At 37.3% G+C, this 13,588-nt stretch overlaps 1 long non-coding RNA gene across 2 annotated transcripts in view; it reads left to right on the forward strand.

Annotated features, from left to right (window-relative positions):
* Positions 1-13,588, forward strand: part of LOC108449037 — a 113,900-nt gene that overhangs the window by 14,456 nt on the left and 85,856 nt on the right. The window contains exons 2-4 of one of the 2 annotated variants that reach the window (XR_001865137.1): positions 6,177-6,382; positions 8,820-8,898; positions 10,166-12,630. This is a non-coding gene — a long non-coding RNA (uncharacterized LOC108449037). Of the gene's footprint in view, positions 1-6,176; positions 6,383-8,819; positions 8,899-10,165; positions 12,631-13,588 lie in introns of those variants that run through there. The other variant, XR_001865136.1, reaches the window with a different exon arrangement.

Consider the following 13,588-nt stretch of genomic DNA (forward strand, 5'->3'; position numbering starts at 1 on the left):
CAAGAAAACCTCCATAAACAGCATGTTTGTATTTATTTATTTATTGGAATCTCCTTTTTTTTTTAATATGCTATCAGAAATGTTATACTTATATCCATTTAAAAAACATTAGAAGAAGAGTAGTATTTTTGTTTACCTTAATAAGAGCAGTACCAGGAACACAGTACGTGCAAAGAACACTATTGTTTAATATATGCCTGAGAATTTAGAACTCCCATTTGCTTGTAAGGATGTAGAAGGCAAGAATAGTCACTAATATTCACTATATTCACTAAATATATTAGGACATAATATTTCATTTAGTCAGTAGGTTTTCAATGATTATAGGACTGTCTTCCCCTAGGTACTTAAAGACTAAAATACCAGCTGAGAACTATATTTTGGGGATCAAAATACAAGTGTAAGATAACAACATCGCATTTTCTGTGAGTGACTTGAAAAAAAGACAGACATTGGACTTGTATGCAAATTGGGGTTTCATGTTTTGCTGTTTCCTCTAGGGCACAAGACACAACCTAAAACACAAATACTTGTACATCAGGATAATTTGAGCCATATATAGAACTGCATGCAATGAATATCCATTCAGGAAAACCATTTGTGTGATAACAAGTTACAATTTGCAAAATGTCATGCTTGATGCTCCATAACTTTAGGCTCCAGTGAAGAATTTAGGTGCTCAGGGAGTGGAAATAGGTCTCAAGATGGGCAGAACTTTAAGGAACTGTTAGACATACTCCATAATTCAGGAGACCACTGCAGCAGTCTCTAAAGTTGTGGTGAAAGAGCAAAGCAATCACTCTCAATGAGAAAACTCATATCTCCTGGGAAAGTCTTTGCCTGTCTCTTGCCAGCTACAGCAATAAGTCAGGAATTTTCTTCCACTCTGTTATGATCCAGTTTTAAGGTTCTTAGAAATTCCTCTGCCCAAATTATGGTGCAAACAAGACCATATACTAGCAACAATAGTAAGGGTTTTATTTGATGATAAATATGAGAGAGAGAGAAAGAAAGAAAATAGGCAGTGGGGACAGAAAGAGTGACAGGGACAGAAAAAGGAAAATATCACCACTCTGTGGATCCCAAGATGCTTCATTGATCCTCTCCAGCTGGTCTTCTTGGTGGTGAAGGTCCCCCCAGAAGGCACAGAGTCCCATGGGTGTACATGCTCAGGCTAGGTGGGTGTGTCCAGGCGTGTTCCCCTGGGGTGGGGGGCAGTCTCTCACAGCAGACTCTGGGTCTGTTGCACCATGTGCAGCCCTGTGGGGCCAAGCCTCTCACGTGGAAGTCCCGTGGATGTCCCGTGGATGTGCCCTGTGGGGTTGGGGGTTCCACAGCTGGGCCAGTTTGTGTAACAGAGGATGGGTGTTTATTGCCTCTCACCAGAGGTTGCACCATGCACCCAAAACCTCCTCCTTCCCCCTCGGTTGGGGGGAGTCTGTGTAAACCTGGCTTCTGTGAGCTGTGCTCTCCCTCCACCCCAAACTCAACTGGGGATAGCTGCAACTGGTGGCTTTGGCCTTTTGTGGATGCATTCCTTTCCCTCAGCCTGAGATGATTGAACAATGCATTTCCCTTTATCTAATCAACAGTTTGACTTTCAGTTCAAAATCCCTCTCTTCAGGGAAGCTTCTTCGGTTGTAGCTTCTTTATAATGAGCAAAACTTTATATCAATGTTTGAGGTATGAACTATTTTCAGTCTCTGACACACTCTGACTTTCTAATTGGCAGCTTTAGTAACTTTCTGAGTCAATCAAACTAGTAAATCCTCCAAGATCACTAGATCACCTCTTTCCTTGAGAGCAATCTGTAAGCCTGATCTCTTCTCCCTGCTAATTCCCACCTGAGCCAACTCAGTCCCTCCCAAAAAAGGCATTTGCAGGCTCAGTCTGCCCACTCTGGGAGACCCTCTGTTGAAGTCTTTTCTCAATGATGTTACACAATGAGAATGATTCATACTTTCAGTCCGTGAGCATGTCTGTGTTTTGATGCTTGCCAATCAGTCAAATTGGCTCTACCAAGAAATCAGAAGTTACTTTTCCTATCTCTTTCTAGTTCCTTTACTGGTAGGTACACTGACAAGGTCTAACAATGAATTGGTTTCTTCTGCAGTACAAATTTTGTTCTGTGATACATGTTTTTCTTTTGCTTTGCAGCATTTACAATACAAATCTCCAATTCGCATACTTTCAGATTTTGTCTTTTATGCATTTTGTTGGTACATTTACCACTCTTGATTTATTGTTTTCAACTTTGATATAGTCTACATCTTGAATAAATCTATTTTTCTTATCTGGTTTGGCTGTTATTTTGAACCAAAATATTGCCTGTAATGGATGTTCATTCTTTGAATAACAAAGGAAAGTATATTTATTCTCTGCATTGTCATGCAAGTTTTCTCTGAAAAAAGGCTTTTTTTTTTCCTCTTTCTTTCTTTTTCAGCTGAGATGAACCCTTGATAAATTAACACTTGTATTGCAAGCAGCCTCAGGAAAAGAAACACAACAAACAATTATGATTAGACATTTGGGATCAAAAATTAATAAATGAAATTACTTCAGTTTGTTTTTAATATTTATGAAGACGCAATCTGTTTGTTAGAGTGCTTAAAATGTAGCAAAAAATTAACAAAATATGAAAATGGTCTGGAACTTAAATTACTAGCCATAATTATAGTATGACTTTGCATTCACGTGAAAGGAGTAGGAGACTGCAGAGCAGCACACGGCGCCTTTTATCCTCAGCTAAATGCTCCCGCTGAACCTCCTTGCTATTTCCTTCAGGGATGTGTTATCCCGCTGCTAGGTGGAATAATGGCTCAAGATCTAGAATACGGTGCTCATGTTTACTGGTCTTTTGTGAGAAGGATCCTACTTTTCTCCTTTACACAGATACTTTATGACAGAATTTATTACTTTTTATTCACAAATATAGCTTCCATTTTTTTTCCTAAGCAATATTAACATACCATTATGGTGTTTCTTGGACAACAGCAATAAAAAAGAGATTTAAAAACTCCCCAAACACCAGAGCATAAGTTTTTCACATTCAGCTGATTATAAATGTGCAAATGATAAAATTAATCTTGTCAGTATATGTGTGAATTTCACAGAGGAAAGTACCTTACATTCCATGAGGCATAGGTGTAAGTGCAGAGAAGCTGTCCCAGGAATCCTGACATCCATGCCCAGTATAAATAAAGGACATTAACAAGCCATTCTTCCACTCAGCCTTACTATAGGACTTCACTATGAGTGCACACATTTAACACTATATTTTCCCAAGATCTTTTTATGATATATACATTATATCTGTAGAATAGATCTGTATGTGGAACTGTGCTACTTAAATGGTGAAATATGAGGAAATGACAAGGTAATGTTAGACCTCTAAGCTGTGCTGTTCCTTGAAAAAAGTTTAGGAATCTCCATAACTTGAATATTGGGGAAAAAAAAAAAAACAACAAGCCACCAACTCTCTATGAAAACTTGATAGTATTCTTTAGAAATATTGCAGCAAGTATTTAAAGTAAATTTAAATTTTGGTATGAGATGGACTGGTGACTCTATTTTAAGTCCAAGTCTCAAAGTTATCTGAACACATGATCTGCTATCATTGCATTTCTAATAAAGAAAACTATGAGACAGCATGATTAATGACTTTAACTGTTTATAAGGAAAAAGACCCCAAAGAACTACAAATTACAAGTAATTATGCAGTAATATTAGTATTAACAGAAATTGCAACATATTTTTCTAAGTGTTTACATGACTGAAGGAATTTCATGTACTCATGCAGTGTCCATGATCCATTTGCTAAGGTTATAGGTCAACAGCTTGGTATGCTGTTAAATACAAAGAGTGAAAAAAAAAAAGGTGGGTATAACCATGCAGTGGAAAGAAGATCTGATGCTGGCTTTAAAACACAGCCTCTGAAAAACATTTGTATTTTTGTCTCTGATAGAGTTTTTCTACATGATATTGTTTATTGCTCCCACCAAAAATGTTAGTCTTACTGCAAATTAGCTAGTTTGGTGGAATTATGCCAGCTGTGACTTTTGGCACTTTTTCTACATGTCTGTAAAATATGGTTTAATAACAGAGGTGCAGATAGTGTATTAAAGAAGACATTGATTATTTAACTGAAGATTTTCTATGACTTGCTATAGTTTATAGTAGTAGTAGGGATTCTGAACTGTCGTTTGAGATTACTTCTCAAGCACTCATTGGTCACTATAAAAATTTCTTACACTCCAGTTGAGGTACTCAGTGTTCCAGATTAGGTTCTCTTGTAACAGCAATATATATGTCACTGAAAATGGCATTGACTGCTTCTCAGGGAAAAAAAAAAAATAGAACACCAAAAACCCAACCAACACACACACACACACACACACAAAAAAAAAGGACCCCCCCCCCAAAAAAAAAACCAAAACAAAATTTTAAAAAATCAAAACGCCACTTCCACTGGGATGCAATATTTCATTGAAATAAAAGTCTTCTTACCTTATTATAATGTATTCTAGAAAAGCTTTGGAAAAATGTTATAGACACAGTGAATAATTGGAGTGAGCTCTTGGTAGCATCACAAAGCTGCCTTCTCTATGAAGTCACACAGGTTTACAGCCTGCCAAGTGCTGTAGGAATGACAGGGAAGAATAACAAATACTTGAATAATGAAGTGCTTGGATATTAAAATGCCTGAAAAAGGAAAATAATAAAAGAGATGACTAAGAGTGAGGCAATTTTAAGGCCGTATTTGAGTTCACTATTCCTAAAATAACCAAGAGTAATTTCTTCTGTTCTTTCCATCTTTGTCATTTACATAGTTTGAAAATTCCCATGGAGTATATGTATTTGGTATGGAAAGGGCTGGCAGGAAAAATAAGATTAAATAAATTATTGTACATGTTCCTGGATTTTTCCTGTAATTAGTAAAGGGTGTGATCGAGTGGTGGTTTAATGACATTTATTTAACTATAATGGCTGCTTAAGAGTAGTCATTTTACATTTAATTTTATTTGGACTCTTCCAGGAAACCCAATTCACCAGATCATATAAGAAGTGGTGTTCTTTGTAGCACTTCTGTTCTTCCTACATAGACAGCTAGGATACTCTGAGAAAGCAAGTGCCATTGTTTATCTCCATCTTCCATGGAGACCTAAGCAATAACTCCTATTTTTATATTTCCTTTATCTGTTTATTCCACCATTACACAGCAGAAGCTCTGAGTATCATCAGTGCTTACCAGCCTTCATTAGATCATAGCAGCACAAGGATGTAGTTTACATTTTCTAGTTATTTTAGGAGTTGCTTGACTTGCTGAACGTACCTCATTTGTACATCCAGCGTGGGATTCATCTGATCTGATGCAAGCATCTGCAGTACACATCTGTCTATGCCTGAGACAGAAGTATATATTCCCACTCAGACAAAGGAGACAAACAAGTATTTCTAGAATGCAGCTCACCACTGCCTAATGTAGATTCCCAAATTAGGTCATATGAATCCCACCTTAAAGACTGATGCGCCTCTCTGTTGTCTGTTAAGCAATTGTTTGGTTCAGACAGAGATAAATGATAAGCTCTATTCTCTTTCCAAATGTGCCAAGGCTTGTTTACCTTATTTATCACAAACAAACAAACAAACAAACAAAACCCAAAAAACCAAACAAAATCCTATGGATCTAATTTTTAATGTCATTATTTTGTAAAATAATTTTTATCTTAGCTTTACTTTCCACAATAGTGTTAGTTAATGACATTTAATTTGCTGACTGTCTGTTTAAGTCTGGTCATTATGTTAGGTCCAGAGCTGATACATGGGAAGAAAGATGTTCAATAGGCAATTTCATAGCCTAATTAAAGACATAAATAGGTATAAATTAGAGTGTAACTCTATAAATGTTCCTTGATGAGCCCTCTCCTGAGAGTACTCCTTTCTGTGGGATAGCACCTTCCAGCTAACCTTTCCAAAACTGGAATAAAGTTTGCTTTTTAAAAAGAAAGAAATTATATCATGGCAATATCATTGTTTTTAAAATAATTTAGAAGTTAGGTACCTAACTGATTAGATTGAATAAGTTCTTTGAAAACCTTCAGATTAAAAAGAAAATTGAATCTGGGTTCTCAAAGTAATAGATTATTTGGTAACAGATGGATATTGCTGTTTTCTAGAAAAGAAGAGAACAGTAAAAATTGGTCAAAGTGTCATTGACTGTTCTTATTCCTGGCACATGTAATTGAGGAGCCAACAAGGAAAGGATCTGTCCTGGACCTGATACTTACAAACAAGGAAGAATTGGTTGGCGTGTGAAAGTCAGAGACAGCCTTGATTGCAGTGCTGATGCTCAAGATCCTAAAAGGAGGGAGCAGTGCAAAAGGTAGGTCTGCAATCCTGGCATTTTGGAGAGGAGACTTTGGTCTCTTCAGGGACCTGATTGAGAATGCCATGGGATAGAGCCTGAGCGAGAAGAGGGTTTCAGGAGAGCTGGTTGATATTCAAGGATCACTCCCTCCAAACTTAAGAAAGAGTCATACAGAGAAGTAGGAAATAAAGACAGTGTGTGGGCTGCATGGGTGAGCAAGGGGCTTTGAACTTGCATAAAAAGGTATATCAGAGTTTAACACAGGGGCAGGTGACCCAGAAGGAGTTGACAGTTTCTGTCCAATCTTGTAGGGATAGGGCTTGGGAAAGCAAGAGCTGGCTTTCCTGGAGCTGAATCTAGCAAAGCCAAGAAAGGATTCTACAATTCTGCTGAAAGGGGTATTGGAATTTGGTGACAGATAACATGGAACATACAGAGGTACTCAAAGGCTTTTCTGCCTCAGTCTTTGCCAGTAAGAACTGCATTCAGGAACAAAAATCATCTGAGATCACAGGGAAATTCTGGAGCTAAAGAGACTTCCTTACCCTCAGTGAAAAATGACAAGATCAGGGAGTACTTAAACAAAGTACTCCCTGAAGTATATTGGAAGTTGTGAAGTCTCCATTCAAGAAGATATTAAAATCCTGATTGGACATGGTCAATTTGCTCCAAATGAGCCCTCTTGAGAAGAGGTTTGGACCAGATGAACTCAAGAGGTGCCTTCCAACCTAAAGGATTCTATGATTCTGTTATTCCAGCTATAAACATCAGATTTTAGGGATGGTGGATAGAATAAGTATATGTTTGAACCAAATCTGAACTGTGATGATGCAAAGAGTTCAGGGTGTGCACAAAGCACATCTTCTAGACACAATAACTAACCTAAATTGGCTGGACCTGACCTGTGTGGGTTTCTGACACAGTCAATGAAAAGGCAATTTTTTTCAGAGATAATTCAGTGTGGACAATTAGTTGAAAGTGTTGTGACTCCCTTCTGGAAGGACTTTCTTGCTTCTGTGTCAAGAAGACCCCCTAAGAAAACATAAAATAACTGTGGAGGTTATACAGCAGCTCCCAACCAGGGTTTTTCAGCTGGTGATTTAGACTTCATTGTTAAATCTCACCAAGCCCCACTTCAGGTCCTTTTTTTGGATCTAACCCAGAAAACTTTCTTCAAAGCCTGAATGGTGAATGAGAGAAAATCTTTGAGAACAGTTTTCTCATTAAGCACCAAGCTGCCAGAGTTTAAGTTCAGAAATATCAGTCTAATATTCTTTTATCTGCATAAATTCATTTTTACAGGACATTTGGCCTTTTTCATTCCCACAATTCTCTAATAAATATTGAACTTCACAGGAGCAATGAAGGGCTGTTCTGATTGTGAGAAAAGAGTAACACTGAGAGTGTAACTCTTTCTCTATAAATTGAATCCCTCTGACTCAGATTGTTTTATATATATATATATATAATATCAGGAGCAGAATGATTGACTTTGCAAAAGGAGAAAAATCCAGAAACACCTCCAGAATACCACAGCAGTCCCTTGCTATTTTAAATTACATGAGGAGTCTTGCTTCAGTTACGTAAGAAGCATGGTTCAATTTTAAAGGGATGCAATGAAAATGACTAGAAGTCAGAAGTTACATTTTACATTGCGATTGTTTCCCCCATTTAAAAATATGCTTTTCATTACTATTATAGCTGGCATTTATTATTGGGCAGAAAAATAGACAAGAAATACTTGGACCTATTCCTTTGCTTTGAGCATTTCTGAAAAAACTCACAGTGAAACATGCCTCCATCAGCCTAATACTTTTGCTGTCATAATCACCCCACTAGTCCTACATTATTATGGTGCCTTTATTTGGTGGTCAGTGTACATATTTTTTGTTTAAAATTGTAATTTTTTTTCCACAACAGTACTCAAATAATTTTAATTCCCCAATTTATATTTTTTGTCTTTTTCTTTTTGTGGGGTGGGATTTACTTGCCCAGTGACAGTGGTAGAGCTGAATAGGGACTTTAAGCAGTTCAAAATTGAATTCGTAAGTTAGCCATGAAGAAAATGAGGTTGAGGAAAGCATGAGTATCTTTAATGGATTTGTTTTCAACTTCTTTGATTTAGCAGACATGGAATTTTTTTAAAGAATGAGAGTGCTTCATACAGACTCTTATAAAGAAGATAATTAAATGAGAGAAGAAGGAAAACCAGCATTCATAAATGTAAAATTTACTTGGTGGTCTGTTGCTGGCTGGCAGCCAAGATCCCACACAGCCAATTTCCACTGCACTGGCATGGGTCCTCCAGAGAATGTAGTTCCTTCGGGGCTTGTCCATTGACTACGGCTCCTCTTGGGATGTTACCCGTTCCACTGTGGATCACCTCCTACAGCTCTGCTTGCACTGATATTTTTAATTGGTGTTCTCTCTCCTTTCCTAAATGTTTTCACAGAGGTGCCACCGGCCTGACAGAAGGGCTCAGCTGTGTCCTGTGGTGTGTCTGCTGAAAGTGGCTGGAACCAGCTGCAAAGGTAAGTGCCCAGTCAGTGACTGATTACTGAATAACAGAGTTTAAGAGTCAGAAGGGGATGGATCAGAACAACGTGCAGTAAGAAGAGAGGGAGGATGGAGTAGAAAGGATATGAGAGAACAAAAAGAGTGAATCCATAAAATTTTAAACTGCTACATTTATTCAAAATCTAACAGGAAAAATCTATCTGCAAAGAAGCTGACTTGTATTGCTTCAGTAAAATGCTTCAGAGTAGTGTTTGAGTAACTCCATAGCAGGATGCCATAGTCCATGACCCACTGAAATAAGCAGCATTTTAATGTTTCATGGACTAGTTTTGGCAGAATTTTCTTGTCCAGTGTCAATTTCATGTACTATGAGTGAACAGAGGTACAGGGAACCACAGGCACCATTCATTGCTGCCTTTCATTAGAATTCACACTTTTCTCATATACAGCATCACAAACACTTAAAAGCCTTTTCCTCAACATGGAAATATGTGAAGAATGTTCATTCACAGAAAGTTTATTGTCTGGCTCAGAAGTGTGGCTGAAACACTGTGAGGTTTGCTTCATTTTGGTTTGATAGGGGAACAAAAGTCTGTTTTCTGTAGGATTTTGCTCCTTGCAAACCCTGACTTTGTGACTTTGTATTTTAAAATATGTCTGGTTGCCTTTTAGATCAAGTATTTCAGAGCCACTTACTGTCAGACACACAAAGATAACTTCTGATTATTAACCCTTGTGTTGGTAACTTTCAACAGCAGAAAAAAAATTACTGTTTAAAACTCCTTCATATACCCTGTTTATTTAAAAAGTGTTTCAACTCTGATGAGGCCTTGTGCTTCTCCCTTATTTCCCCCTCATTTTAATTTATTGCTAGACAATGTTCAGGACCTGGTCAGAATCATGGTTTCTGATTCAGAATCATGACAGAGGTTTGCATACCTTAGTAGGTGAATTCCACATAATCAGTTGTAAACGCTTACATAAAAATCAACCCTGAGTCATGTCAGAAGCTATACAACAAAACAACCAGTCCACATGATGTTCATAATAACCTCTCAAACATGCTCAGAGCAGAGTTGTGCAAAGCTGCTCAAAATGAAAATTCATGTATCATGGAAAGCACTTGAACTGTTTTGTGTTTGCTCTTGAATCGAGTTGACAAGACGACAAAAAGTACCTTTCTTTGTTCCTACCATATCTAGAGCTAGTAATTTCTCTTGTACACTTAAAAAACTAATAGAAATCATCACTTCCCCTCAATCTTCTGCCTGTACTAATCAGGTCACTGCACAGAATACTACAACAACGTTTCTACCATGCATCAAGTTAATATGGGCAGAGTTGGAACAACAGCTCCAGCATTTACCTCAGACGAACCTATGGAAATGTTCCAGTGTTGTGTAACCATTTTAGACTGGCAAAAAACCCAAAAACCCCAGGAGTTATGCAAATACATATTCTGCCTATTTGCATTTAAGCACAGCAATGATGCTACAAAGATACAATGGACAAATGCTACGCTAAGCAGCTTCAACTGCATGTTCAAGAACTCTTTTGAAAGCCTCTTATACAGCTGCACAGTTTAGAAAAGTAATACAATTAAGAAGAGCAACTGAAGTTTTACAGTCTGTCTACCAAATTTTACTTTTCAGAATTAAGATTTCATAAAAGTGCTTGAAATCTCAAAAATTTAATGTTTTGCCAGTTACTAAATGAAAATGACAAATAGCTAAGTAGAGCTATTTAAATGTCCTCAACTGACAGGCTAAATTTCAGTCTGAAGCTGCAGAAATATTAACATCATCTGAAGAGTGTTAATGGAGAGAATGTCAGTGGAATTTGAGCTGGAGTGCTGGTACCAATGGCAGTTTAAGGATTTTTCTAGTGGGGCCATTTCAGAATTAATACTATTGTAATTTTAATTAATGTAGTTTCAGATTTGTTTTTAAAATGTATTTAAGTGAGCGTACTTATCACTTGAAACTCCCTTATAGCTATACCATAATCTCTGTGATTTTGTTAAAGATGTTTCTAGGTCAGTTTTCTTCAACAGTCTCTACTGCATTAAGTGCAAGTAATTTCATTGTTTCTTTTTCATTATCACATATGAAATGTCCATGGACAGTGCTCTATTGATTTTAAGCAGTTTTGCACCTTTGACTAAATTTTCCTCTTGTTCAAAAGTCAATTTTATTTCCTCCATTACTGAAGAATAGTTTTACCTTTCAGAGACAGAGAAGGGAATAAAGTTGGGATTTTAGAGTTGACAAAGAAAATGGTTAAATGTTTGTGTTATCATACATAAGATGTGTCCACCTTGTGAAAATATTAGGCTTATGTAGTGATAGAACAGCTGACTAGAGCAACTCAGTCTTCTGAAATAATAGGCAATTACTTCCATAGTATTTATTTCCTGTGTTGACCTCCAATGCAGTTGAAGTTCAGAAGGCAGGTCCTATCTGTCCTATAGGAATAATATTCTGGGAGGCTTACTGTTTTTTTATAGTCTATGAAATACCTGCTCCCCATTATAGTTGCAAATATTCCTGATATAGTCCAAAGCACACTCCTCACTGTGTAAGTAATTTGTAAAGTGCTGTGGAATAACTTTGGATAAATTTTATCCTGTTAACTTGTCCCATTTCCCCTTCCTTTTCTGCTCAGTATTTTTCTTCATGACAATTTCTTTTGTAGCTTTTTACTAGTCTCCTTTCACAGTGAAAGTAATGGAACTATACTGGGCTGGTTTCTAAACTTCCCTTCTGTCATACCCATTCCTGCAGCTTTTTCGGTTGAAGTGTCTCTGTTACAGAGGATACTAGCAGCTCATTGTCAGTTGCAGGAAAACTAATCTCAGTCTTGAGTGAACACAGCTAGTGATACACACAAAACTTGGACAGAAAAATGTAGATTGTACAAAACAAGAGACAAAGGCAAGCACCAGAAAGCCTACATAGTTGCAACACCTTTGTAAACTGTATGCTTAATTTCTGAAACGGATTATATTTAAATAGGATTTGTAGGAGTTTTGGTTTGGTTTGGCTAATAGGTCACAGCTGGATATGTCACTGTCTGCCACAAGTTGCCATCAGCCTTGAGATTCCCCTTACTGTCTCCATCTCTCTTGGCCAAGGCATCTTTGCCTGTGGCCTGTCACAGCCTAGGCTCAGCACAGCAAGTGGCTCACTCCACACTGCCTTGAGGCACACTTGTGCTTAGTGACACTGACCTTTTATGACAGACGTTTGAGGAAGAAGGGATTTAGCTCTCTTCTCCGCTGAAAAAGTCCCACAATTAAGTCATCAGGGTTGGCCAATGGCAGCTATTGACAATTTCCAATGTGTTCAGATGAAGTTTGCTCATATTTAGTATCATGTGCTTACTCCTCAGAGGCACCAGACCAATGAATCTATCACAAAGGACTTTAATTCCAATTACCTGTTTCTGTGTTACCATACATACTTGTGAAGAAATCTCACTTACGGTAACTCCTTAGTAATTGTTGGTTGGAGTCTAAGAATCTTTCTTCTCTGCAGTGTTATCCTTACTTTTGTTATCCTGTTGAGCAAACAGTGAGCTTTGATGCATCTATATTTGGCTATATTCCTTAGAACCTTCCACATCAAAGTTCTTTTTTATTCTCTTATCAGATTCTAGTACAATGTGAATAAATCATTGTAATAATTTTAACTTGTCTTGTGTGGTTTTTTAATTCTTTGATTCAAAGGATTTATCAGAAATACCCTCCAAACATGCTAATTTTTGTCTTTTTCCATCACTTTCCTTCTACAATTTTTTTTACGTCTTCTTTGTTTTTATAGTCTCCCTAGTCTTCTCCAGATCGTTTGCACTATTCACAGTTTTACAACTTATATATTTTTTATCTGCTTACCTATAAATACTACATTTTAGTAAACTCTATGTCCCTCTTTTCAATTATTGACATGAGTTTTACTTGTAGCTTCTGATGTAATAAAAATAAAAATATAAATACAAAATAAAAATAAAAATTTGTAATAAAAATACAAATTTTCAATCTATCTTTCTCATAAATTGTAGTTCCTCACAGTACTATCTCCCTTTAACTTTCAAAAATTTCAAAATTTCTTTCAAAATAACTTTCTAAATTTCTTTCAAAATTTGATTTTCAAAAGGGAAATATTTTTTTTTTTGTTGAATCTCTAAGAAATTATTAGTGCTGAAAACTGAAGAGTATGTATCAGAGATGGGCATGTAATGGTTAGTTTATGTGATTAAAGGCACGTGTCCATGAACCCAAAGGAGCCCAGAGGAACAATGACAGTTGGGGGAACTTCAACAACCTCATCAGAGCAAAGGGAGACCCTGAGATGGCTGCTCCCCAGGAGAGTCACAGGAGAGCTTCAGCCCATGGCCCCAGCCTGGCCACCAACCTAATCCTTTCTTCAATCTGTGGAAGGTGATAACAGCCTTTGGGAATATGGGAGGCATTATTAGATGTCAGGAAGACCCTTCTGCAATCAAAGGGAAGGAAAGTTTCAAAGAGTCTGTCTTGTCATTACACTCCATTTCTAACTATTTTCCCAGGTGCAGGGATCTCTGTCCTGTGTGCACATGTCTGGGGATTTGAGTGCAGCAGCAGGAGCGGGCCCTGTGTGTCTGGGGTGGGAGCAACTGGAGAGATCACAAAAGGGGTTCATTGTGTTCCAGTGTGTGTTTGTGTGT

Source organism: Corvus brachyrhynchos, unplaced genomic scaffold, assembly GCF_000691975.1.
Source record: "Corvus brachyrhynchos isolate BGI_N302 unplaced genomic scaffold, ASM69197v1 scaffold29, whole genome shotgun sequence".
In the NCBI taxonomy this organism is placed as follows: Eukaryota; Metazoa; Chordata; class Aves; order Passeriformes; family Corvidae; genus Corvus; species Corvus brachyrhynchos.